The sequence below is a fragment of the Hylobates moloch genome, unplaced genomic scaffold (genome assembly GCF_009828535.3).
Source record: "Hylobates moloch isolate HMO894 unplaced genomic scaffold, HMol_V3 SCAFFOLD_14, whole genome shotgun sequence".
In the NCBI taxonomy this organism is placed as follows: Eukaryota; Metazoa; Chordata; class Mammalia; order Primates; family Hylobatidae; genus Hylobates; species Hylobates moloch.
In genome coordinates, this window is record NW_026652289.1 from 34857369 (window position 1) to 34882965 (window position 25597).

Below are 25597 nucleotides of genomic sequence, written 5' to 3' on the forward strand. Positions count from 1 at the left end.
AAGTGAAATAAAGGAAAGTGTTCTGGTTACTCGGATCATCCAGGAGGTTTTCTGTTGGTGGAGGTTTGGGAGGAATGGACAACAGGCCCCTTGGCCTGCTGCTGTTTCTTGTCTGACAGGCACAGCCCCTCCCTCTGCTGTTCCCGGAAGGCTGCTGCATTCTGAAGAAGCTTTTCTGAACTAGCCACGACATTGCAATTTTCATCACCATCACTACCTCTTTTTTTTCTTGCAACTTTAAATTTTAACATGTTTATAATCAGTGTTAAATTTTCACTCTGATTTCACAGTCATGACAGAAAATAGATAAGCATGATAACATGCTTATCAAAGGGATTACTTTTTGTACTTTATGCACTAGTTTATCTCTTTCAGGGTAGAATGCATTATTTAATCTGTTTTAAAAGATTAAATTATTTTATTCCTTTACATTACAAGAGGTGACACTGGCTTCTTATGACAATGGCACCTAGCCCAGTGGAAACTTCCCCTTGTGCCTGCCAGCTCCTCAGGTACCAAGCCTACGGATTGAACCTTGTAGGCCCGTAGACAAATGCAGAGCTCAAGTTAATTTAGAAAATACCATGCATAACCTGGCCTTCTTTTTCTAACCCCAAACAGTCAAGACAGACGTAAGGCATGAACATGTTATTTCAGCTGTCAAAGTAATGAAATCAATAGCCGAAAGCTCGTACTAATTCAGTATTATTGAAGACAGAGCATCGTATCACAGCATTTGAATAGGTTTGTGTGTTTCTTTGATCTCATATTTTAAAATTGAACATCATTCAAATGGACTGTTTTAGTAGTATATTATGAACATACTGAAAAGGCAAAATAGAAATGCCCATTGAGATCATAATTGTCAATGTCGTGGACAAGGTTATAGAAGTATACCTGTCATATGCTTTTTAGGTTCCACATCTATGCTAATGCTGTTTTCTCAGTGACTGGCTTTAATCAAGTTCTCCCATCTACTTCTGACATAGGTGAAACTGAATTCATAACTGGGTTGGAAAGAGAAGCATCTAATTAAGATCACATTTATACTTGAAATGTCTCTCCCTAGTAGGGAAAGATAATATCATCACTTAGTATTTAGGGTGGATGATGATATTAAATGCTTTCCCCATAGGAAACAGTTCAACCAAGGCCTTGTCTGAACCTGTAGAGACTTCAGCATCTTTGAAGGGAGATGGCCAGGCATGTATCCGGGAAGTCATGGGTTTTTCATTATTCTTTCTTCTCTGTTTGATAAACAGGGTTTACATAGCCAACTATGCTGCCCATAGTAACCTTGAGATATCAGATCTATTGAGGAATCATTTACATAGAGTAAAATTTTCAATTGTGTAATAGCTACTGGAGTCCCCTATAAAGTTACCTTTTGCTTCTTTGCAGTCAGCCTCCTTTTTTCATTCCCAGCCTCTGATAACCACTTATTTATTTTCTCTCCTCATAGTTTTACTTTTTCCAGAATGTTGTATAAATGGCGTCAGCTAGCATGATGGCTTTTGTATCTAGCTGCTTTCACATAGCATGCTTTGAGATTCACTCATGTTGTTTCAGCATAAGTTCTTTTCTGTTTTTTTCTTTTATTTTAGTAACATTTTAGTGCATGGATATATCAAAATTTGTTTATCCATTCACCAGTTGAGGAACATTTGGATCATTTCTAATTTTTGGCAATTCCAAATCAAGTGTTTATGAGCATTAACACTCAGATCTTTGTGTGAATGTATGTTTTTACTTCTCTGGTATAAATACCTAGTAGTGGGATTGCTGGGTCATATGGCAGGTGGAGGTTTACTTTTATAAAAACTACCAAACTCTTGTCTAAAGTAGCTGCACCATTTTTCATCCCTACCAGTACTAAGTACTATTTAGGAGAGTTCCAGTTGCTTCATGTATTCACCAGCTCTAAGTATTGTCACTTAAAAAATTAGCCATTCTAATATGTATATAATGGTATCTCCTTGTGGTTTTGATTATTTTCCTCATGACTCTGAGCATCTCTTTATAGGTTTATTTGCCACATGAACCTCTTCTTTAGAGAGGCTGTTCATAGAGTATTTTTTTTTTTGGCCATTCAAAAATGGGTTTTCATTGGAACAATACAGAGATTAGCATGGCCCCTGTACAAGGATGACAAATTCATGAAGCATTCCATATTTTTAAAAAAATGGGTTTTCACACAAGAAACTTAGGTAGTCCATAGACCCTAAAAAGAAACTACACAATAGAAACTACAAAGTAACCAGCTAACAACTCCACAATAAGATCAAAACCTCACATATCAATATTAACCTTGAATGTAAATGGTCTAAACGCACCACTTAAAAGGCACACAGTGGCAAGTTGGATAAAAAAAGGGTAAGACCCATTCATCTGCCATCTTCAAGAGACCTATCTCCCTTGTAACAATGCCCATAGGCTCAAAGTAAGGAGATAGAGAAAGATCTATCACACAAATGAAAAAGAAAAAAGAGCAGGGATCGCTATTCTTACATCAGATAAAACAGACTTTAACAACAGTTAAAAAAAAAAAAAAGGACAAGGAAGGGCATTACGTAATAAAAAAAGGTTCAATTCAAAAAGACTTAACTAACCTAAATATATAAATACCCAACATTGGAGCACCCAGATTCATAAAGCAAATACTTCCAGACCAATGAAAAGTTTTATATAGCCCACACAATAATAGTGGGAGACTTCAACACCCCACTGACAGTGTTTAACACATCATTGAGGCAAAAAACTAACAAATACTAGACTTGAATTTGACCCTTGACTAATTGGACCTAATAGATATCTACCAACCACTCCATCCGTCAACTACAGAATATACATTCTTCTCGTTTGCACATAAAACATACTCTAAGATCAACCACATGTTCAGCCATAAAGCATTTCAATACGTTAAAAAAATCACAATCATACCAACCATATTTTGGACCACAGTGGAATAAAAGTAGAAATCAATACCAGGAAGAAGAGACCAAGAAGGTCTCTCAAAACCACAAAATTACAAGGAAATTAAACAACTTGCTCCTGAATGACTTCTGGGTAAACAACAAAATTAAGGCAGAAACTAAAAAAGTATTTGAAATAAGCGAAAACAGAAACATGACATAGCAAAATCTCTGGATACAACAAAAGCATTAAGAGGAAAGTTTATAGTTCTAAATGCCTACATTAAGAAGTTAGAAAGATCTCAGATTAAGACTCTAACATCACACCTAGAGGAACTTAAAAAGCAAGAGCAAACTAACCCCAAGGCTAGCAGAAGAAAATAAATAACTGAAATCAGCAGAACAGAATGAAATTGAGACCCAAAATTCCATACAAAAGGTTTATAAAACCAAAGATTGGCTCTTTGAAAAGATAAGCTTGATAGACTGCAAAAAACAAATAAGCACAGAGGTGACAAAAGTAATATTGTAATCAATTCCGGAGAAATACAAAAGGTCCTCAGAGACTATTATGAATACATCTATGCATACAAACTAGAAAATGTAGAGGAATGGCCAAATTCCTGGAAACACACAACTTCCCAAGATTGGATCAGGAAGAAATTAAAATCTCGAACAGAACAATATCAGATTCCAAAATCAAATCAGACAGAAGTGAACCATAAAAAGCCCCGAACCAGATATATTCACAGCTGTATTCTACCAGACAAACGGAAAATTGCTGGTACCAAATCTTCTGAAATTATTCCAAAAAATCAAGGAGGAGGAACTCCTCCCTAACTGATTATATGCGAAGACACAATGAAAAAAGAAAACCACAGGCCAATATTCGTGATGCACATAGATGCATAAATCCTCAACAAAATACTAGCAAACTGAATCCACCAGCACACCAAAAAGTTATTTTATCACAATCAAGTAGGCTTTCTTCCTGGGATGCAAGGTTGGTTCAACATATGAAAATATATGTGACTCAGAGAATGAAAAACAAAAACCGTGTAATTATCTCAATAGACACAGAGAAAAGTTTCCACAAAATCCAACATCCCTTCATGATAAAAACCCTCAACAAACTTGGCATTGAAGAAACATAACTCAAAATAATAAGAGCCATCTATGACAAACCCATAGCCAACATCATCCTGAACAGGCAAAAGATGGATGCACTCCCTTTAAGAACAAAAATAAGCCAGAGATGCCCATTCTCACCACTCCTAATTAACATAATACTGGAAGTCCTAGCCAGAGCAATCAGGCAAGAGAAGTAAATAAAAGGCATCCAAACAGGAAAAATAAGATGTCAAATCATCTCTTTGCTGATGATCTAATTCTATACCTAGAAAACCCTAAGGACTCATCCAAAAAAATTCATTGGCCTGATAAATGACTTCATCAAGGTTTCAGGCTACAAAGTCAATGTACAAAAATTGGTAGCATGTCTATCCATCTATAACATTCAAGCTGAGAGCCAAGTTAAGAACCCAATCCCTTTTATGATAGCGTCAAAAAATAAAATACCAAAGAATACATCTAATCAAGAATGTGAAATCTCCACAAAGAGAACTACAAAATGCTGCTGAAAGAAATCAGAGATGACACAAACAAAGGGGAAAACATTCCATGCCTGTATATTGTTAAGAATTAATATTGTTAAAATGGCCATACTGCCTAAAGCAATCTACAGATTCAGTGCTATCAAATTATCAATGTCATTCTTCACAGAATTAGAAAAAATTCTAAAGTTCATATGAAACCAAAAAGAATAAAATTGGAACCCTACTTATCACCATATACAAAAATTAACTCAAGATGAATCAAGGATTTAAATGTGAGACTTCAAACAATAAAAATCCTAGAAGGAAATCCAGGGAATACCATTCAGCACATAGCCTTGCAAAGAATTTATGACTAAGTCCTCAAAAGCAATTGCCACAAGACCAAAAATTGACAAGTGGGCCCCAATAAGCTAAAGAGCTTTTTCACAGCAAAAGAAACTATCAACAGAGTAAACAGACAACCCACAGAATGAGAGAAAATATTTGCAAACTATTACCTGACAAAAATCTAATATCCAGTTCCATCACCCTGTGTACTAATTCCCTGCTAGCTTTTCCTCACTGCCATATAGATAAAGGCGTGGTTCATCAAGCTTTGGGAAATAGGTCAGATTTTCTAGGAGGGGCCCATGGCCCATGGAGTGGCTTTGTTAGTTTCTTGGAATAAAATTATAATATGTGCCCAGAGGTAAGGAAGATTTCCCTCCTCCCCTCCCTCGAATTATTTTTCCAAAAGGAAGGATTTTCCCAATATTCAAATACTTACAAATTATCTTCTATTATAGGACAGTATTGTAGTTTTTTTACTTTGAACAATATGAATTGTGTAAGGAAGACATACTTAGCCTTAATTGATCTCAATCAATTCTAGTTTAGGATACTCTCATAGGTCACCAGGAAGAATGGGAGAAGAAGAGTGGGAGTGGGAGAGAATATTAATACTTGAGTAGTAATCATCCTTAGGAAGAAGACTTCAGCTTTTCAAGTGTCATTAATTGTAAATTAGCTTTTGAAGGACACGTTAAAAAATATTTTGTCAGATCGCCACAGGAGATTTGAGGCATAGCACTATCCTAATGTGCCAATGGATACTTGAAGCTTGGGATAAAAATTAGAGTGAGTGTGCCATTTATATGTTTTAAAAGTGTGTATAGCAACTTAGAAGGAAAACAGACATAAATGAAAAATGGCATTTAATGGTTAAAAATCTGGTTCCAGGGATGCTGGAGAACTGGACGTTAAAATATGTGAGCAGTTTGAATAAAATTCTCTTACGAAATACTTAGCAAAAAAAAGCAATCTTTTAAAAATAACACCTTATTCTATGATATGTAAGGTTAAAATTATCTATGTGCAACTACATTGGCTACTTGATCTGAAATATTACAAGCTTATTTGCATTATTTAAGGATCCTATATTAAAATTTTCACATTGGGAAAATGGGGGAGTGTCTTCTTATAATCATAAATTTATGGTAAAAGAAAATGGGGCCACATTTGTTTCTTGTGATGTCTATAGGATCAATGGAAAAGGGTAGAATCAGAAGGGAAAATCCAACTGTGTTCATTATCAGCAAAATGGAGCAATTGTGCCTAATTCAAGGAGAGAAATTTGGATTGTGCTGCTCAGAACACACTGAGTACATGTATACTACAATCACTATTCTTGTCATCCCATGAGGGCCAAGATTTTTTTTAAGTTTAATAACATTCTTTATGATTATAAAAATAGTACTGGTGTTTCTCATTATTTGTGGATTCTGTATTTGCAAATTCACTGGTTGAAATTTATTTGTAGCCCCCAAATCAATACTCATGCCATTGTCATGGCCACTCACAGACATGTGCAGAGAGGCAAAATGTTTGAGTTCTCCGAGGGCCACATTCCCAGCTGAGGCTGAATACAGAGAAGCTCTGCCTTACTAGTTGGAGCTCTCATATTGTAAGCAAATGTGCTTTTCATTGTCTGTTTAGTGCCACATATTTGTATTTCTGTGTTTTTGCTGGTGATCTTGCCATTTGAAATGGCCCCCAAGAGTAGTGCTGAAGTGCTGTCTAGTGTTCCTGCACTCAGGATGGCTGTAGTGTACTGCACAGAGAAAGTCATGTGTATTAGACCTAAGTAAGTCACAGTGCTGTCAGTAGTGAGTTCCAGTTAGTGAAGCAATAGTGTATACGAAATAAGCCTTCTTTAAGCAGAAACACAAGAAACAAAGATTATGTATTAATCAATTAACAAAAATATCATGACCAGAGGCTCACAGGAACCTAACCCTTTGTTTCCTTTAGGAACAGTGGTTCAATATTTGCTAATTTGGTGTTGGCAGCAACTTTATAGAACATGACTGTATATGTGGAGCATTTTGTTTGGTGACTTACATTTTGCTTAATATATCATGAACTTTTCTTTCTAGGACTTGAAATAATCGTAAGATTATTTTAAAAACTCAATTCATGGTAATTTACTTTCATAAAACAGGGTGAACAGATTCAAAAATTTTCCTTCAGGTCAAAGTAGTGAAGAAATTAATGGAAGAAAATTTGGCTGTGTGAGAGGTCAAATATCCAGGTATTCCAAAATGTGAAATGAAAAAGGCCAAATCAGGTTTTTACTTTTGGTCTAGATGTTTGAAAGAATGTTGACATTCAGCTCTGAGGTCATATTTATGTAATCACTAGAATAACGTTTTTCCTCAACTGATTTACAGAGGGACGGAAAGGAGGTAAAGATTTGGGGAAAAGTACAAAGTCAGACCTCTCAATCATTTCCTAATGAGTAACATGCAGAAAACAAGTTCCATGGAGTGCTGGTATGTGTAACTTCTAGGGTACAGTTTGAATATGCAGTCACAGTGAGACTCAAGTGTGAGGAAAGTCTTATTACTCTGTTTCTGCAAGTCTAGTTAAATCTGACTGAACTGCCATGCACTTGTGAGGTAGATAATTTAAGCACAATTATCTAAGGGGCATTGTCCTCCTACTCACTGACCATGGGAAGGTTGCAGGGAACTGACACATACTGGAACGCTTGAGGAGGGCTTTCTGTAATTGGTGCACACTAAATTCCACTCATGCTGTTTCTAAGCCAGCATGGCCCCTGTTGATGGTGGTGGCGGTGTGTGTTTGTGTGTGGCAGGGGGATAGCTTTCTCATTTCCAGCCAGATTTGTCCATTTGAGTCTTTCCTTCCTGAGGCTTAGCTGCAGGTGCACAGGACCTGTATGTCCACCATCCCCTCACTCAGAGACTGCCCCTTCTCAAGCCAGAAACTCCAAACTCCAAGCTAGAGGCCTCTTCTTGTTTGAAAAATCTTTTCTCATTAGGGCTTGATGCTTAACTCTACGTCCTTCAAACTCTACAGCCCCATTCTACTTCTTGTGCCAGTTAATTTTTTTAAATGCAAAGATACTTAAACTTGACTTTAGACACAAGGGAAGTCCCATGTCTGCAACACAATGGCCTAAGATGGGGAGCAGAGCTCTCTTTTATTTTACTCTTCCAATAGCATGGAAATGTATCAGATTCTCTCAATAAATTAGCTCACCATGCTCTGCAAAATTAATGATGGGATGCTCAAATCAAAAGGAGTTTGCAAGAGAGCAGTGGATTTATGTACTTGGTGACTTCTCAGGGCCTTTACAATGCTTGCATGCACTGTGAGTCTCCAGGAGGAGGTTAGACCTGGGAGTGCATCTCAAACAAGTTGAACCACAGAGCCTTTTGGAAGTGGAGCACCCTTGGGGTTGGTGCTTGGTGGGTTGTGCACCGCATACCCAAGGTGGCAGACAGATGCTGAAGGGCTTTAAGTTGGCAGGTGACAAATTTCCCCCCACTTGACGTATTTCCTTAGCAGAGGGTCAGGTAGCTTATCCCAGGTCTTCCTTCGCAGGTTGGGTTTGGAGAAACGGTGTCCTCTTTGGCATGTTCTCTTGGTCTTTATCCAGGAAGCCTGAGGCTTCTCATGATTTTAGGCTCCAGGTAAAGCTTCTAAGAGGTGAGACTTCTGGGGCTAGGCCCAGAGCTCGGGGCTGCAGGGTAGGGAAGATCTGCGACTTGCATGACGTTGGCCTTGAGTCACTGTCTTCTGTGACCTTATCATCTGCTCTTTAGGACTGCTGGAAATTTAGAGACTTCCCTTATGCGACCATAGATGCAATATAGTAGTTGTCTCCAAACAGAGCCCTTCCTTGACCAGAGTATGTGGTGCTGCACTTTACAGTGAGTGCTTGAGGGTAGGGCTTGCGGGCAGTTTCATGGAGGGATTGTGACCGCTACCTGTGAAACGGGAGGCATTGAGTGGACTGGGAAATCTACACTTTTACAGCAGCCACACTCAAAGCGGATGCTGCATCTTCCAAGAAGAAACCTCATTTAGATAACTCAGTCATACCCATTCTCAGTATAAAGAGTAAAGAAATCAGAGGCCATGTGGGAGTTCCCACTGGCATCTCCAGGATTACTGCTTTAACCAGCCGGGGTGCAGCAGGCTCTCTTGTCCAGGATAGAGATCCAAACCAGCCTCTCATCCCATGGCTCAGTTGTGAAGGGCTGTATCCTCCTCCAGGGATTCCGAGGTGCACTGGAGCTAATGCACAGACATCCCTTGGTCAAGTGGATTTGTGTCTTTAAGATGTAGAGTGTAATGAATCCTGTTCCCCTCCTAAAAACCTCCTGTTCCCCCCACTTCACATTCAGCAGATTTTCTTTCGTAGGTTATTTTGCCCATAGACATGAGGAGATGCATGTAATTGTGATCATTTCAAGAGTGTGAGTAATACTTGGTACTTACTCCGTGCCGTATCTGCTCCAATCACCCATTCCACTGTATTTCCTATTATGCTGAATGAAACGGTTATATTGTAGCTATCATCTTTCACTTCCTCTGCAGTTTATAAGGCAGTTGCTGCTGCATGCCCTAACTCCAGATTATTTTGAGAGATTAAAATCCACTTCAGAAGGCCTTGTGTATAAACAGAATTTACCATAAATTGGACCAAAATATTCAAGAAAAAATTCAACTCCAGGGAAAGTCTGACCTCCCACCCCTGCCTATTACTATGTACCATCCATCCTGGAAACTCCCTGAAGTCCAGGCCCTAAACACTTATTTACTGGGAATAGGCTTTCCCAAATTAACATTTTCTTTCTTTGAAGCATGCCACTTAACATGTTGTGACACTGTGTCTATTTGGGATAAATATATGCTGTGTTAGTGACTACCTAGGGGTCTCTAGGAGGCTTGGGGATGAAATTTGGCCTTTGCTGAGTTGTAGACACAGCTCTGGACTTAAGGCCAGAAGACCCGAGTGTGGGACCCCATCCCACTGCTGGCTTAATGACCTTGGGCACATCACATAATCTCTCCAAACCTCCGAGTTTTTCTTCTTTAAGGTGGACACCATAGGACTGTTGTGAGGATTGAAAGATTATTCATGGAAATGGACACTAATGCCTGTCCTGTGGAGAATACTGAATAAAGGATATCTACCTACCTATTTATGTAAATGCCCTGAGCCCCAGTTTTTTTCATGTATTAATTGGGGGTAATTGTTTCTGCTCAACAAACTTCTCAGAGGCATTCAGTGAGAATCCAGTGAAGCTCCTCTTGTGGAAATGCTTCTAGGGGGACCCAAAGCATCACCAGTGTTCTGTGCTGCTCTTAGTTTCTGGAGTCCCACACAGCTCATAGTGCTTGCGTCTGACAGGTGCCCAGTTGCTGCTGTTGCATGCCTGTTGAAGAGTTGCTTCTATGCAGAGACTGATTCTTCCTCAGTTCCTCTTGGTAGCCTTTAAAAGATAAACTGAGGCATATTAAAATTTAAAGACTTTATTTGAGCAGACTGACTCATTAATTGGGCAGCTCCAGACTGCAAGCGTTTGGGGGCTCTGCTGAAGGAGCATGAGGGGGAAGACTTTTACAGGGTGAACCTGGAAGTGAGTCAAAGAAAATTATTGATTGATTAATGTGAAGCCATAGCCTTATTTGGATTATTCCAGTGGAAATTCCCTAATGAGAGATTGCTTGGCAGTTTCTGAGTGGTTAAGCTTAAGGTTAGTTTTACCATTTACACTGAATTCGGTTTTGGTTTGCTCATGTAGGAACCCAGGGTGCTGGAGCTGCCTTTGTCTAATGGCCTCCCAGTTAATTATTTTAACATGGCTAAGGGGCTGTCGGCTACATGGTCTGGATGTTTAGAGCTTTGTTCAAGGCAAAGACCCCTCTGGGCTGTGGCTCCCAGCCTCTCCAGTCAAAAGAAGGAGTTTAAAGAAGGTAGAAAAGCGACGAAGCCACATGTGATGTGATAAACAGCTGATCCCTTGTTTAGCCTCGGTGCTGTCTCCATCTCTAGAGCTGCTCATTCTCCTTTCTTTGGTACCCCATGATTTTCAGAGACTTGGGCAGAAAGGGAGGAGGGATGGGGCCTTCAATACCCTCTGGACCTGCTTTGGGAAGGCATGGTGTGTGGGGTGGATGTATGAACACTCCTTGCTTCCCCTAGTTGCATTATCCTCAGGAGAGTTTGCCAAGATTATGTCTTTACACCTTACTGGCTGTGAATCTTGAAAAAAATTACTCTTTGAGCCTTGGTTTTCCATATTTCCAATGAGGATAGCCATGTCTACCCAGTGACTGTTGTTAGAATTAAATCTGAAAATGAACAACGTAGTTAAAAGCCATTTTTGTAAAACCAAAAGTGAGGGCCTGTTAATGTGATTGATCCATCAACCTCGTTATCATCACCATAGGCAGGTGGTGCTAGCAAATTAGTCCCTGCCTTTCTGTTTGCTGGGTGAAATCCAGAGCAATTTGTGGGTCAAGAAAGCCAGGTTGTGAGAGCCAGGTCTTGGAAAGGAGGATGCCAGTAGCTGGCTAGTTACCAGGGAGGAAAACAAAGCTTTGGAATGCTGTTCAGCCAAATGGTAGGGTCTGGGGTCCCGCTGTTGGGAAGGCAGAGGCTGGGACCTCTCAGGAGCTTGTGGGGTCCAGAGTGGCTTCTGAATGAATGTTTTGGCACCTGGAGGAAGCAGCCTTCTACACCTGCATCAGTCAGCAGATTATGGTGTTAGTGACTTTAGCCAAGTTCTTTTTGTACCTCATGCCTTATTTTTATTTCAATCTACAGAGAAAAGAATGAATCCTACCACCTCTTGGTAAAATGGTTCTGTAAAAATGAAATCAAATTACCACTGATATCAGAAAGTGGCACAAAACAAGAAAACATGAGAAATTCAGTTGTAGGGTATAGGTTTTGTCAGACTAAATTCGAGGTAAGCAATACCTGCTTCTCTCTTAGACCCTATACTTAAAATAAAATAAATGTTTGCTGGGCTTTGCGGTTTCTTGTCTGCATGCTCTGATGTGTGAGGTACAAGAGGCCAGAGGGTGAGCATCAGAATGGAAATAATAATTATTTTTTATACCAATGTCTTCTCAAGCTTCAAAGAAAGGAGCCTCTCTCCTCGTACATGCAAACATCAATTTGGGAGCTGAGGAAGGTAATTTTCACATGCAAATATATATGAGTTGAAATGAGCTGAGGCAATGAGCAGATTGTTAAAGAGACACCATTCCTCTTCTCATCCAGTACAAAGGAGCAGGGGCTTGGGAGAAGCAGCTATTTCTTAAAGGAGCAAAGGGAAAAACTTAGTGAGTTTCTTTGCCCATGTCCCTTGGATGTGTGTCTGCATCCATGGAGCTCTCCAAGAACTAATGATTAAACTTGGCAAAAACTAAGGGCCTCTTAGTAAGGTACTTGAGTGGAGCAAAATGTGTAGGTTTGAGTCTGATTTTGTTGCAGATCGCATTCTTCTGCAGACTGATCATGGGACCTCAGGGGAATCATGTAACTTCTGTGAATCTGACTTTTCTCATCACCGGATGCGGTCAGGATTAATGGGAGTATACTATGAAGTCCTCTGTGGTATCAATTACAGGCCACAAACCCAGGGGAGAAGTAACAAGCACCACTGCCTTTTCTAAAATAGCAATTTCTATGCTAATCCCTCATCCAACCATCCTTTGTAGGACTACTCCTTCCAAAATGGCACTGGATCTCTGGAATCAGAGGATAAGGGAATGATTTGTCATCCAGGTGTACAAAGCACCTTCCAGTTCAGAGCTTCTGTTATTCCAAGCCATGCTTGGAACACTGGGACTTTTCTGAGGTGTCTGGGACCCTGTGTGCCCAGAAAAACCTTCAGTCACCCTTTCTCTTGCCTGGTGTTTAGAGAACAAAGGGTTTTCTGTTCCTCATATCCTGGCCATCCCCACCACTGGTCCTGGACCAGCTTCATGGAAATCTGTTTTTTTATGTTTCAGGTCAAGACACAGCTATTTCTGAATCACTTTCCAATCCCTAGGGAAAAATTGCCAGGAACCACTGCAGAAGGGCTATACCTTTGCTCTGCCCAAAGCTGTGGCTGGTTATCTGCTGGACTAAGAGCTGTGGGCATTGGCTCGTTATCTGCTGGACTAAGGGAGGGACAGGAAGGGCAAAAAGAAATTAACACCTCACTGTAATTGGGAGGAGTCATTGCACGTGTCATAACGTTGTGTGCTCCTGCACCTTCCTCACTCCTAGGTTAGGGGTTAAAAGACTCTCCTGACCCTTACAACTCTACGATTCTCTGAGTCAGAATAACCATAAAGTACAGAAAGAACAACTAATCTTTGTATTTTTGCTTTAGTCCTCTGAAAATCCTACTTTGGGGGACGGCAACTTTGCATCTTTAAAAATTTCGACATTGCCATTTTGTTTGGATTAATGCAGAAATAAATTTAAATGGTCACTCCAACAAAAGCCCTTGCTAATTTTAGGAAGGGCTATTAAGAGTCACACCCTTGTAACATTTCCCACATCTTCTGTGGTTTGGGCTTGTGGTTTTTCTGTCTGAAAATAGCTAAGATGCTTTCACTAGAATATTGAAAACTCTGACCAAAGCAGAGAATAGAAATGTAATGAAAAAAGTTTGCCTAATATCTCTACAAGGCTAGAAGGATATGTTGAATTTTCTGCCTTTGGCATCTATGACCATCAAAGTAATCACCAACTGGTAGACTCTTAGAACTGGTGGAGACACGGCGCATTGAAGTGATTTTTCTCTTGTTCTAAAAAAAATAATTGTTGATTCCTTTTTCTCCCCTCCAGGGGTCTTCCAACCCAAGACTCTCCCCAGGAACACCTAAGGCTGAGTGTAGACAGGCTTTTGCTTGGCTTGGATGCTTAGAGCTTTGTACCACGAAGTCAGATCCCCTTAGTCTGACTTCATTGGAGTTGCTGAGGTCAGCACAGAGGTGTTGGTCATATCACAAACATGTCTAGTGGTGAAGAGCTGTGTCAGGGTGTGACTTAAAGATAACAGAATTCTGGCTAAACATCAGGTCACCTGGCTTCTAGCAAAAAATCCAGCAGTGGCCAGCTGTGTAATTTGGATAAACTTTCAACCTCTCTCTAGCTTCTTACTTATGTAAAACAAAATGAGTTCATATAAATGTCAAAATCTCCTCAGGTCTCATTTTCAATGATTTTCCAATGATACATGATACAGGAGAAGATGGAGTAGATGTACTTTTCTTCTTCCTCCAGTAATTTAAGTACCTTGGATGTTATATATAAAACAAACATAAGATGACTCTGAAAAGTGGCTTTAGCACCTGAGGAGTGACATGGTGGTGAGTTTATTGGATGTTCTTTTTGCCTTATATGCCGTTTAATTGTAACTGAAAAAGCTGGTAACCTGGGGGCACCATTAGGCACAGATAAAATAGTTCCAAGAAAAGGTTTCTGTTTCTAACCAAAGGACCAGAAACAGGGCGACCTAGCAAGACAAAAATGTTTTGGGCAACAAACGCTCTACCCCACCCAAACACCAAGCAAAAACAATGGCTTTACTCTTAACCACTCCAGCAAAGTCTGGATGGAGAGCTTAGACTTTCACTCTCATGAGGCTGTAATTACATACCCCAACAGCCTCACCATGGTGGCATCAGAAAAGGCCAAATAGCAAGCCAGGACCTTCACTCACTGGAAATGAGCTCTCACCCAACACAATGTCAGTGGAGACCCTGGGGAGAGATAGAACTTCTATTTCCACTTGTCAGTAGTGAGGAGCCCTCTCTGCCTTGAGTATCATGGAGACAAAGTGGAGAACCCGTACTTCTACTCCTACCTAGCAGTAACAAGGTGGCAGTAACCCTTCCTTTGACAGAGTGGTGTCCAAGAGAGCCATATAAAGCAGAAAATTTAAATAAAATCATTTTAGAACATAATATGAAATACCCAGGTTTCAATAAAAATTGCTTTTTATGTCAACAATTAGAAGTATCTTGAACCAAATGAAAAAGGGCAATCAATAAATGCTAACATTGAGATGACAGAGATGTTGGAAATATCTAACAACATTTTTTTTTCTAATGAAGATTTTTAAGCAGCCATGATTTCATTGAGCAATTATGAACATCTTTAAAATAGGTGAAAAAAGGAGACTTGGCAAATAAATAGAAGATGTAAGAAAACCTAATGAAAATTATAGCACTGAAAAGTGCAAAAGCTAAAGTAACCGTGTCTGTGGATGAGATCAATGGCAGAACAGAGGGGAAAGAGGAATCAGTGAACTGGCAGATAGAACAATCAAAACTATCCAGTGTAACCCATAGAGAAAAAAGCAATTGAGAAAACAAACAGAGCCTCTTGGACCTGTGGATATTGTCACAAAAGATCAAACATTTAGGTTATGGAAGCCTAGGAAGGATCAGAGAAGGAGGGCCCATGAGCTAATTAAACCTCTTTTCTTTATGAATTACCCAGTTTTTCAGGTAGTTCTTTATAGCAGTGTGAGAATGAACTAACACAAAAACTTGGTAGCAGAGAAGTGGGCCATTGCTATAAAGTTACCTGAAAATGTGGAAGCAGCTTTGGAACTGGGTAACAAGCAGAGGTTGGAACAGTTTGGCAGGCTCAGAAGAAGACAGAAAGATGAGGGACAGTTTGAAACTTCTGGAGACTTGCTGAAAGGTTGTCTCCAAAATGCTGTAGTGATATGGACAGTGAAGTCCAGGCTAAGGAGGTCTCAGGTGGAGATGAGGAACTTTTTGGGAAAAGGAATAAAGATCACTCCCACTATACTTTAGCAATGAAAGAGATTGGTGGCATTGCGCCTCACTCTTGCGATATGTGGAACTTTGAACTTGAGAGAGATGATTTAGGGTATCTAGTGGCAGAAATTTCTAAGCAGCAAAGCATTCAAGATGAGGCTTGGCTATACAGAAAACCATTTTTCCCTCTTAGACCCAGGCCTATGATGGGAGAGGCTGCTGCAAAGATCTCTGAAATGACTTGGAGGCATTTTTCCCGTTGTCTTGACTCTTAAAATTTGGCTCCTCTTATGCAAATTTCTGCAGCAGGCATTAATTTCTCTCCCAGAAAATGAGGTTTTCTTTTCAACCACATGGGAAGGCTGCAAATTTTTCAAACTTTTATGTTCTGCTTCCCTTTAAAATAGAAGTGCCAGTTTCACATAATCTCTTCATGCATATGAGTGTATGCTATTAGAAGCAGCCAGACTCCAGTTGCTTTGTGCAGCCTCAGGACTTGGCATCTTGCATCATGGCTGCTCCAGCTCCACCTGTGACTAAAAGGGGTCAAGGTACAGCTTGGGCCGTTGCTTCAGAAGGTGCAAGCCCCAAACCTTGGTGGCTTCAACATGGTGCTAAGCCTGTAGGTGCACAGAGGGCAAGAGTTGAGGTTTGGAAGCCTCTGCCTAGATTTCAGAGAATGTATGGAAACATCTGGAAGTCAAGGCAGAAGTCTGAGGCAGGGGTGGAGTCCTCATGGATAACCTCTACTGGGGCACTGCCTAGTGGAGCTTTGAGAAGAGGGCCACTGTGCCCCAGACCCCAGATTAGTAGAGATACTGACAGCTTGCACCACATACCTGGAAAAGCTGTAGGCATTCAATGCCAGTCCTTGAAAGCAGCTTCAGGGGCTGTACCTTGTAGAGCCATGGGTTGGAGCTTCCCAAGGCCTTGGGGGCCTACCCCTTGCATCAGTGTGACCTGGATGTGAGACATGGAGTCAAAGGAAATTATTTTGTGGTTTTAAGATTTAATGACTTCCCTGCTGGGTTTTGGACTTACATGGGGGCTGTAGCCCCATTTTTGGAGTGGGAACATTTATCCAATGCCTGTACCCTCACTGTATCTTGGAAGTAACTAACTTGTTGTTTTATTTTACATGCTCATAAGTGGAAGGGGCTTGCCTTGTCTTGATAAGACTTTGGACTTGGACTTCTGAGTTAAGAGTTTGGGGGACTGTTGGGAAGGCATGATTGTGTTTTGAAATGTGAGAAGGACATGAGATTTGGGAGGGGCCAGGGAGTAATGATATGGTTTGGCTCTGTGTCCCCATCCAAATCTTATGTTAAATTGTAATCCTTAATGTTGGGGGAAAGACCTGGTTATTTCAAATATAATGACATAGGCAAATTGAAAGTAAAAAAGATTAAAATGATATATCATGTAAACAGTCAAAGAAAAAAAGAAATGGCTATATTCATATCAGATAAAATAGACTTCAGAGAAAATAAAATTACCAGAGAAGAGAGCAACCTTACAGAATGGTAAAAAGTCAAGTCACTAGGAAGGACATAGTAATTGTAAATGTGTATGCACCAACCAACAGAGCTTTGAAATATGCAAAACAAAAACTGATGAAAATCTCAACACATTCTTTTTCAAGCACCCACAGAACTTGTTCCAAGTTGGAAGATATCCTGGGTTATAAAACCTCAACAAATTAAAGAGACAAAATCACACAAAGTGTGTTCTTTGATCACAGTGCAATCAAACTGGAAACCAATAAACAGAAGATAGGAAAATATCCAAACAAATGATAATACAGAATATATCTAAAGAACCCATGAAACAAAAAGGACATCTCTAGGGAAATAAAATTTACACTATATGGAAGAAAAATTAAAATGTAAAATATCAAAATTTGTGAGATACTTATAAAGCATGCTGAAAGGTAAATTTATAGCACTAATTGCCTACACTAGAAAAGAGGAAACATTTCAAATCAACAATTTAGACTCCTACCTCAACAACTTAGGAAAGGAAGAGTAAAGAATAAAGAATCATAAAGAAATAATAAAGAATAAGCATAATAGCAAGCATAATAGGAGTAGAAATTAATAAAATTAAAAGAATAATTGAAAGAAAAAGCTGCTTTGATCATTAAATTGTCAGATCTCAAAGACTGATAAAGATAAAAAGAAAATATTAGCATTTTCTGATTACCACTATCAGAAATTAGGACATATTGCTGCAGAATTTGTAGATATCAAAAGTATAATGAATTATTACAAACAACTCTGTATATGTAAATTTGACAACTTAGATGAAATGGATCACCAATTCTTTTAAAAAACACAAACTATCACAACTCATCCAATATTAAGTAATTTGAATCATCCTATAAACTACTAAGGAAATTGAATTATGAATTTAAGCACCTCCCAACCTAAATTTCCTGGCCCAGATAACTTTACTGAAGATTTCTATCAAATGTTTACAGAAGAATTAACAACAATTTGATATAATCTCTTCCAGAAAATACAAAAGGAGGAGACATTTGTTAATACATATTATAAAGCTAATGTTGCCCTGATATCAAAATCATACAAAGTACAATCAACCAACAAAGAACTCCCACATACAAAACTACAACAAACAAAACCCAAAAGACCCCCCAAAACTACAAATATTCCTTATGAATATAGACCCAAAAATCATTAATAAAATGTTAGCAATATTAAGTTAAGCAGTATATTCAATAATGTTTCAGCTGGTTTAATATTTGAAAATCAATGTAATCCACCATATTAATATGCTAATGAATAACAATCACATGATTATATCAATGAATAAAGAAAAATTATTTGACAAAATTTCACACTCATATATGACAAAAACTCTCAGAAAAAATAGGAGCCAGAGTACTTCCTGAATCAATCAAAAGTTTTTACAAAGCCTAAAGCAAACATTATACTTAATAGTGAAAGAATATATACTTTCTCCCTAAGACTGGGAATAAGACAAGGTTATCTGCTCTCATGAATCTTATTCAATATAGTATTTACAATTCTAGCCAGTGCAATTAAGCAAGAAAAATAATACAAGGCATACCAATTATGAAAGGAGTAAAAACCGTCCTTCTTTGTAGATGACATGATTATCTACATCAAAAATTTCAAAAAATCTACAAAAATCTTCTAAAAGTAAAAAGATTTTAGCAAGGTCACCAGATACAAGACATGCATACAAAAATCAATTGAAATTGGATATACTAGCAATGAACATGTGAAAACTAAAGCTAAAAATACAATACCATTTAAAATCCCAAAAAGATGAAATATTTATGTGTAAATATACTAAGTTCCCACCATAAATTTCCTCATCTTTGCAGCCTTACCTGGCACCACTTCTCCCTCGTTCTTGACTTTCTACTGCAGTGGCACTGAATTATTTCCCTTTTGTTCACTGTGCTTTCTCCTGCCAAGGGCCTTTGTGTATACTGTTTCTCTTGCTTTCTCCTCCCTTTGCTCAACTCCCACTTATTTTATGGATCACTTCTGTATTAGTCTATTTTCACGCTGCTAATGACATACCAGAGACTGGGTAATTTATAAAGTAAAAGTAGTTTAATTGACTCACAGTTCACATGGCTGGGGAGGCCTCACAATCATGGCAAAGGGTTAAGGGGAGGCAAGACACATCTTACATGGCAGCAGGCAAGAGAGCATGTGCAGGGGAATTGCCCTTTAAAAAACCATCAGATCTCGTGAGACTTACTCGCTATCACGAGAACAACATGAGAAAAACCCCTCCCCATGATTCAATTACCTCCTACTGGGCCCCTCCCTGACAAGTGGGGATTATAAGACCTACAATTCAAGATGAGGTTTGAGTGGTGACACAGCCAAATCCTATCAGCTTCCCTAGGGATGTCCTCCCTGACCAGGTAAAATCCCCCTCTCATGGCATCCTGTGTGGTTCTTACGTAACACCAGTCATGGTTGTCACATTTAATTTTGGACTTGATTTGCTTAAGTTCTACTTCACTGATCTGAAATTCAATGAGTGTGGGGACTAGGACTATTTTAACTCACCAATGTACCTCCAGCATCTAGCACCGTGCCAGACACACAATGAGCATTCATCAAATATTTGTGGAGTGAATGAAGGGAAGCATGAGGGGATTCTTTACATTTCTGTTCTTAAACCAGCAAGGTCTTCAATATATTTAGAGTATAATCTGATCTCTCCTCCCTGCTCTGTGTGATCCACTATCCTGGGAAGAAGTGCACTGTGCTTCTTTGAACTCTCCACTGCCCTCAGTTGATCCTAACCTCCCAGAAGGCACGCAGGCAAGTGACCATCCTGGCATGGCCATGTGAGAGCTGGAGAGGAATCATAGGGAAGGCCAGAGAAGATGCGCTCAGGGAAAGGCTGGGTCTGACATACGGGCAAGCTAGCCTTCCCTAGAGAAGGGGTCTTTCCTGGCAGAAGCTGCTCCTCTCAGTGACTCTCCAGTGATTGGTATATGTGGGGTAATTTGCTACAGTCGTGAACTTCTGTGATCACCACCTGTGTCTTGGGAAGAGGCAGCAACCTCTCTCCAATGACTGGGTCATAACAGAATAAAATATCTAATGTCTGCCCTGTACAGTGCCATGCTGCTACCTCCTAGCCCTGCCAGTTGTGGCCCTGTTCCCAAGGGCTCTACAGTCTGCCAGTACAAGCATTGCTGGTGGAAAGTCGGCAGGCTGACTCAGGGCTATCCTAGAGTGGGGAGCAGGGGATTCGGCATCACAGCCCTTACCATTCTGTCTCCATACCTGTTTGGCCCCAGTAGAGTATAAGCTCTCTGACAAAAGCAGGGAGATTATCTTGTTCCCCACTGTAGCCTCGACATCAAACTCTGTGCCTATAATGTAGTAGGTGCTCAATAAATGTTAATTACACAAATGAATAAAACTAACCTTTATCATCTCTTTTGTGGGCTCCTTTTCAGATTTTTGTGCTTTGCCTGGATTCTCATGGTGTCTGCCTAACTCCCTCCACCACTTCCACCCATACGTGACCTCCATGTCTCTATCACATTCCACTTTTAAGCTGAAAGTAACCTAATCAGTTTTACCTTCAAAATGAAAAATGTTCAATTAGTTTTGAAGTTGAATCTTGATCCTCCCAAATAAACAAGGATTCCTAGTAAGTGTAGAAAGAAGATCTGAGTAGATGAACATTTATCTTTCCCCATCGTGTGCTGGACGTTATGCTTCTTGCTCCTCCCTATGTGACAGGCATTTTAATTTTCATTTTCACAGAGAGGGAGACTTGGGTTCACAAAGATAAGCTCTGTTCTTAGGGCCACACAGCAAGGCAGCAGGGACCAAAGATCTAAGTTAAGATCTACTTAATTCCTAAGCTCCTTCCTGCAAGGGCTGGAATATCTCTTAGAAATTTTTCTGACAGTAATTTTAGCTTTAGGAGAAAGACTAGACACTGTTTTTTGACCTTTCCAATTATCTGACAAGCCCAGTGTTAATCAGCTGAGTCAGAATTGATGACCTCAGGACTGTTTTAAGCCCCAAACCATCTTCGGATGAAATGATAAAACGAGACTGCGAGGCTAATTAACAAGTCTAAAAACATTACGTGAGTTCCAGTGATGCCTTTCCTTCTGGCCCATCCCACACCTTTCCCAAATAAGAAAGCAACTAATTTGCAAAACCGTTGCTTCTGTGGAGCAGCTGCGAGAGTCACTGACATATATGATTAGCATAAAATTAATTCCTGTTGGGGAAGCATTATTACCAGCCCTAATGAGGTTTAGGAAGTGATCAGTACTGTGTATGAAGGATGGTGGATACTCTTATTTTCACTCTGGATGAAATGTGTGTGGGATGTAATTTTCAACAAAGAATTATGCTTAGGGATCATGTGTTTATGGCACAGTCTGAGTCCATTTGGGCTGCTATAACAAAATGCCAAAAACTCATAAACATATCAACAATAAAGATTTATTTCTCACGATTCTGGAGGTTGGAAAATCCGAGATCAAAGCACTGGTGGATTCGGCGTCTGGTCTGGTGAGGGCCTGCTTCCTGGTTCGTAAACGCCATCTTTCATTGCATCCTGACACGGTGAATGGGATGAGGCAGCTCTCTGAGGCAGCTCTTATCATGAGGGAGACCTCAGGACCTAATCACCTCCCAAAGACTTCACCTCCTAATACCATCACATTGGGGATTATGATTTCACCATAAGAATTTTGAGGAACACAACCATTTAGTCCATAGCAGGTATCTTGTGTGAGGTAAGTTTTAGTCAGTGATTTGAGGGTGGGGACCATTTATGACAGTTTGAACACATGTCTTCATTATATTTCTATGTTTTGTTCTCATGGAAAATTCTGTGTAGAAGACAATTACGACAACTTCAACCTCTTAAATGTTCCTTAAATGAGCTATAATTTTATCATTAATTTCATTTATAATTTTAAATAGAAAAGAATAGTGAAGCTACTGTAGTTAAATATGGGAATCATTTATTCCAATTACATAACAAAAAGTAACCACCTGTAATACTTATACCTATAGATAAGCAAAGTTAACTGAGTTATGTATTTCCTTTTATGTGTTTCCTATACATATAGTTTTGTTATTTAGCCAAAATCACACAATATATTGAAATGTGCGTTTTGTTTTTCACACTTTTAATAATAGTGTGTTTTGCTCACTAACGATTCTTCATAAAACATCATTTTAATGTTCTTGCAATCTTGCATTGTGGATGTGTCATGATTTATTAGCCATTGCATAAATGTTACATTTTATGCTTGTTCCCTATTATGAATAATGATGCAATGCAGCTGCTTTTTTTTTTTTGCATTTTATTTTCACTGATTTCCTAAAAGTGGAATTACTTGATCAAAACAGGTTTTGGATAAATATTAGGTACCAGACAAATACTGCTGAATAGATTTTCTGAGTATAACTGCCAAGCTAGAATCCTATCCAGGAAAACCATTCCTGAAGAGTGGAGGAAAAATAAGGGCATTATCAGACAGACCAAAATTTAAACAATTGTTACCTTCAGGCACACACTAAAGGAAATACTAAAGTATTTCCTAAGATAGAGAAAGACCTATTTCAGATGGAAACATGGAAATACAAGAAAAAATGAAAAATGTAAATATATGGATAGATCTAAATAAATATTGACTATACGGAACAATAATGATTTAAAATACATGAAGAACAAATATACAAAACAACACAAAAAGATGGAAGCAAGGTAATGAAATTAAAATTTGTGAAGTTGTTTTACTACCTGGGAAGTGATCCAAGTACCAAGTTTTATTAGAATCTAATAAATCAACGATGTTTACTGTAATCACGTGTAACCCTTAAAAGAGGATAAAAGAAATTATAGTTAACAAGATAAAAGGAACTGGAGAGAAATTTTTAAATGTCTTATTGGTTCAGAAAGTTTCAAGAAAGGCATAAAAGGCATGCAGAACAGATAAAATAGATAACAGTAATAGATAACAGATAAAAACCAAACTATATCAGCAATTATGTTAAATGTAAATGAACCAAATATTCTAATTAAAAAGAAAAGCCTCTCAAACAATTAAAAATAGGAGTAAGTCTTTCTTTCTACTATTTAAATACTACTATTTCTTTCTACTATCTACTAAATAAATTTAATATGTAATTAACAAAGTTCCTACAAGGAACAGGTGAAGAATCAAAATTTAATAAAATCTATTACTAATTGCTGATAAGAATGCTCAGCAAACAAGAAACAGCAAAAAGGACTTCCTTAAGCTGATGAGAAGCAGCTCAAATAAAGCAAACATTTTATAATTTACAGTGCTACATAGGAGCCATCTTCTATACAACGGAAATAAGACAAAGTGTTTATTATCATTTCCATTTGTATTAGGGTTCTCTACAGGGACAGCACTAATAGGATAGCTATATATATACATGAAGGGGAGTTTGTTAAGGAGTATTGACTCACAGGATCATAACGTAAAGTCCCACAATAGGCCATCTGCAAGCTGAGGGGCAAGGAAGCCAAGACCTCGAAGTAGGATCCCAAGTGCTCAAAGTGTCCCAAGACCTCAAAAGTAGGGAAGCCAACAGCACAGCCTTCAGTCTGTGGATGAAGGCCTCAGAGTCCCTGGCAAAACACTGGTCTAAGTCCAGTGGTCCAAAAGCTGAAGAACTTGGAGTCTGGTGGTCGAGGGCAGGAAGCATCCAGCACAAGAGAAAGATGGAGGCCAGAAGACTCAGCAAGTCTGCTCTTTCCATCTTCTTCTGCCTATTTTATCTTTATCTTCTACTTTGATCTTATTTTATCTTCTGCTTTATTTTAGCAGTGCTGGCAGCTGATTAGATGGTGCCCACCCAGATTAAGAGCGAGTCTGCCTCTCCAAGTCCACTGACTCAAATGTTAACCTCCTTTGGCAACAGCCTCACAGACACACCCATAAACAATACTTTGCACCAATCCAATCAAATCAACACTCAGTATTAACAATCACACCATTCATTATGGTTCTAGTTGTCCAAGTCAGTGCAATAAGGTAAGAATAATGAATAAAAAGTACAAGGACTAAACGGAAAGAAATAAAATAACATTATTTTCAGACCATATGGTTGTGAAGTAGAAAAATCTAAAGGAATTTGCAAATACACTATTGCAGTTAATAAGTGAATTTAATGAGGTCACTGAATAAAAGGTCAGTGTATGAAATTCAATAATATACCAGCAGCAAATAGAGAATGGCATTAAAAATGATACCAATTATAAGAGCGTCAAAACATCAAATACCTAGGAATAAATCAAATACCTAGGAAAAAAAGGTCATCACTTCAACACTAAACACTGTAAAATGTAATTGAGATAAAGAAGACATGAATAAATAGAGGAATATTTTATTGTTCTGGACTGAACTGTGGCTTCTCCCAAAATGCCTAAGTTGAAGTTGTAACCCCCAGGACAGAACCCCCATAGTAAAAATGTGACTATTTGGAGATGGTGATCTTAAGAGTGAATTAAGTTAAAATGGGCCCATTCGGATAGATCCTAATCCAATATGAGTGGTATCCTTAAAAGAAGAGGAAATTTGGACATGAACAGGTAAAGGAAGCCATGTGAGGACATGGGGAGAAAGTGGCCAACTACAGGCCGAGGAGAAAAGCCTCAGAAGACACCAACCCTACTGAAACTTTGCTCTCAGACTTCTCGCTTACAGAACTGTGATCAAATAAATTTCTTTCTTTTAGGCCATGCAGTCTGTGGTAGTTTGTTATGGCAGCCCTAGCAAGCTAACATACATATTTGTGGATTAGAATACTCAAAATTGTAAAGATGCTCATTGTCTCCAATTCCATCTATAGCTTCAATGAATCTGATGGTGTTTTAATCAAAACAAATTTCGTTGATATTCTCTCCAACTCATCCTTTTATTTCCCTTTATGATATTTAGCAAAGTATCTTTGCATTTGATGTGATAGAGTATGCAAGATGCAGCGGGTCTCTGAAGTTGCAGGTGCCTGAATCTCCATACTGTTTATTGCCCATCACCGCGGTGTGGCGATTCCTGAAGGATCTAAAACTAGAATTACCATTTGACCCAGCAATCTTGTTACTGGGTATATACCCAAAGGATTATAAATCATGCTACTATAAAGATACATGAACACATATGTTTATTGTGGCACTATGCACAATAGCAAAGATGTGGAACTAACCCAAATGTCCATCAATGATAGGCTAGATTAAGAAAATGTGGCACATATATGCCATGGAATACTATGCAGCCATAAAAAAGGATGTGTTCATATCCTTTGCAGGGGCATGGATGAAGCTGGAAACCATCATTCTCAGCAAACTATCACAAGGACAGAAAACCAAATACCACATGTTCTCACTCATAGGTGGGAATTGAACAATGAGATCACTTGGATAAAGGGCGGGGAACGTCATACACTG

At 39.0% G+C, this 25597-nt stretch overlaps 1 pseudogene; it reads left to right on the forward strand.

The window, feature by feature from the left end:
• The first annotated feature begins 2079 nt into the window (after nt 1–2079).
• Nucleotides 2080–2176, forward strand: LOC116482659 (U6 spliceosomal RNA; annotated as a pseudogene).
• Nucleotides 2177–25597: the final 23421 nt, after the last annotated feature.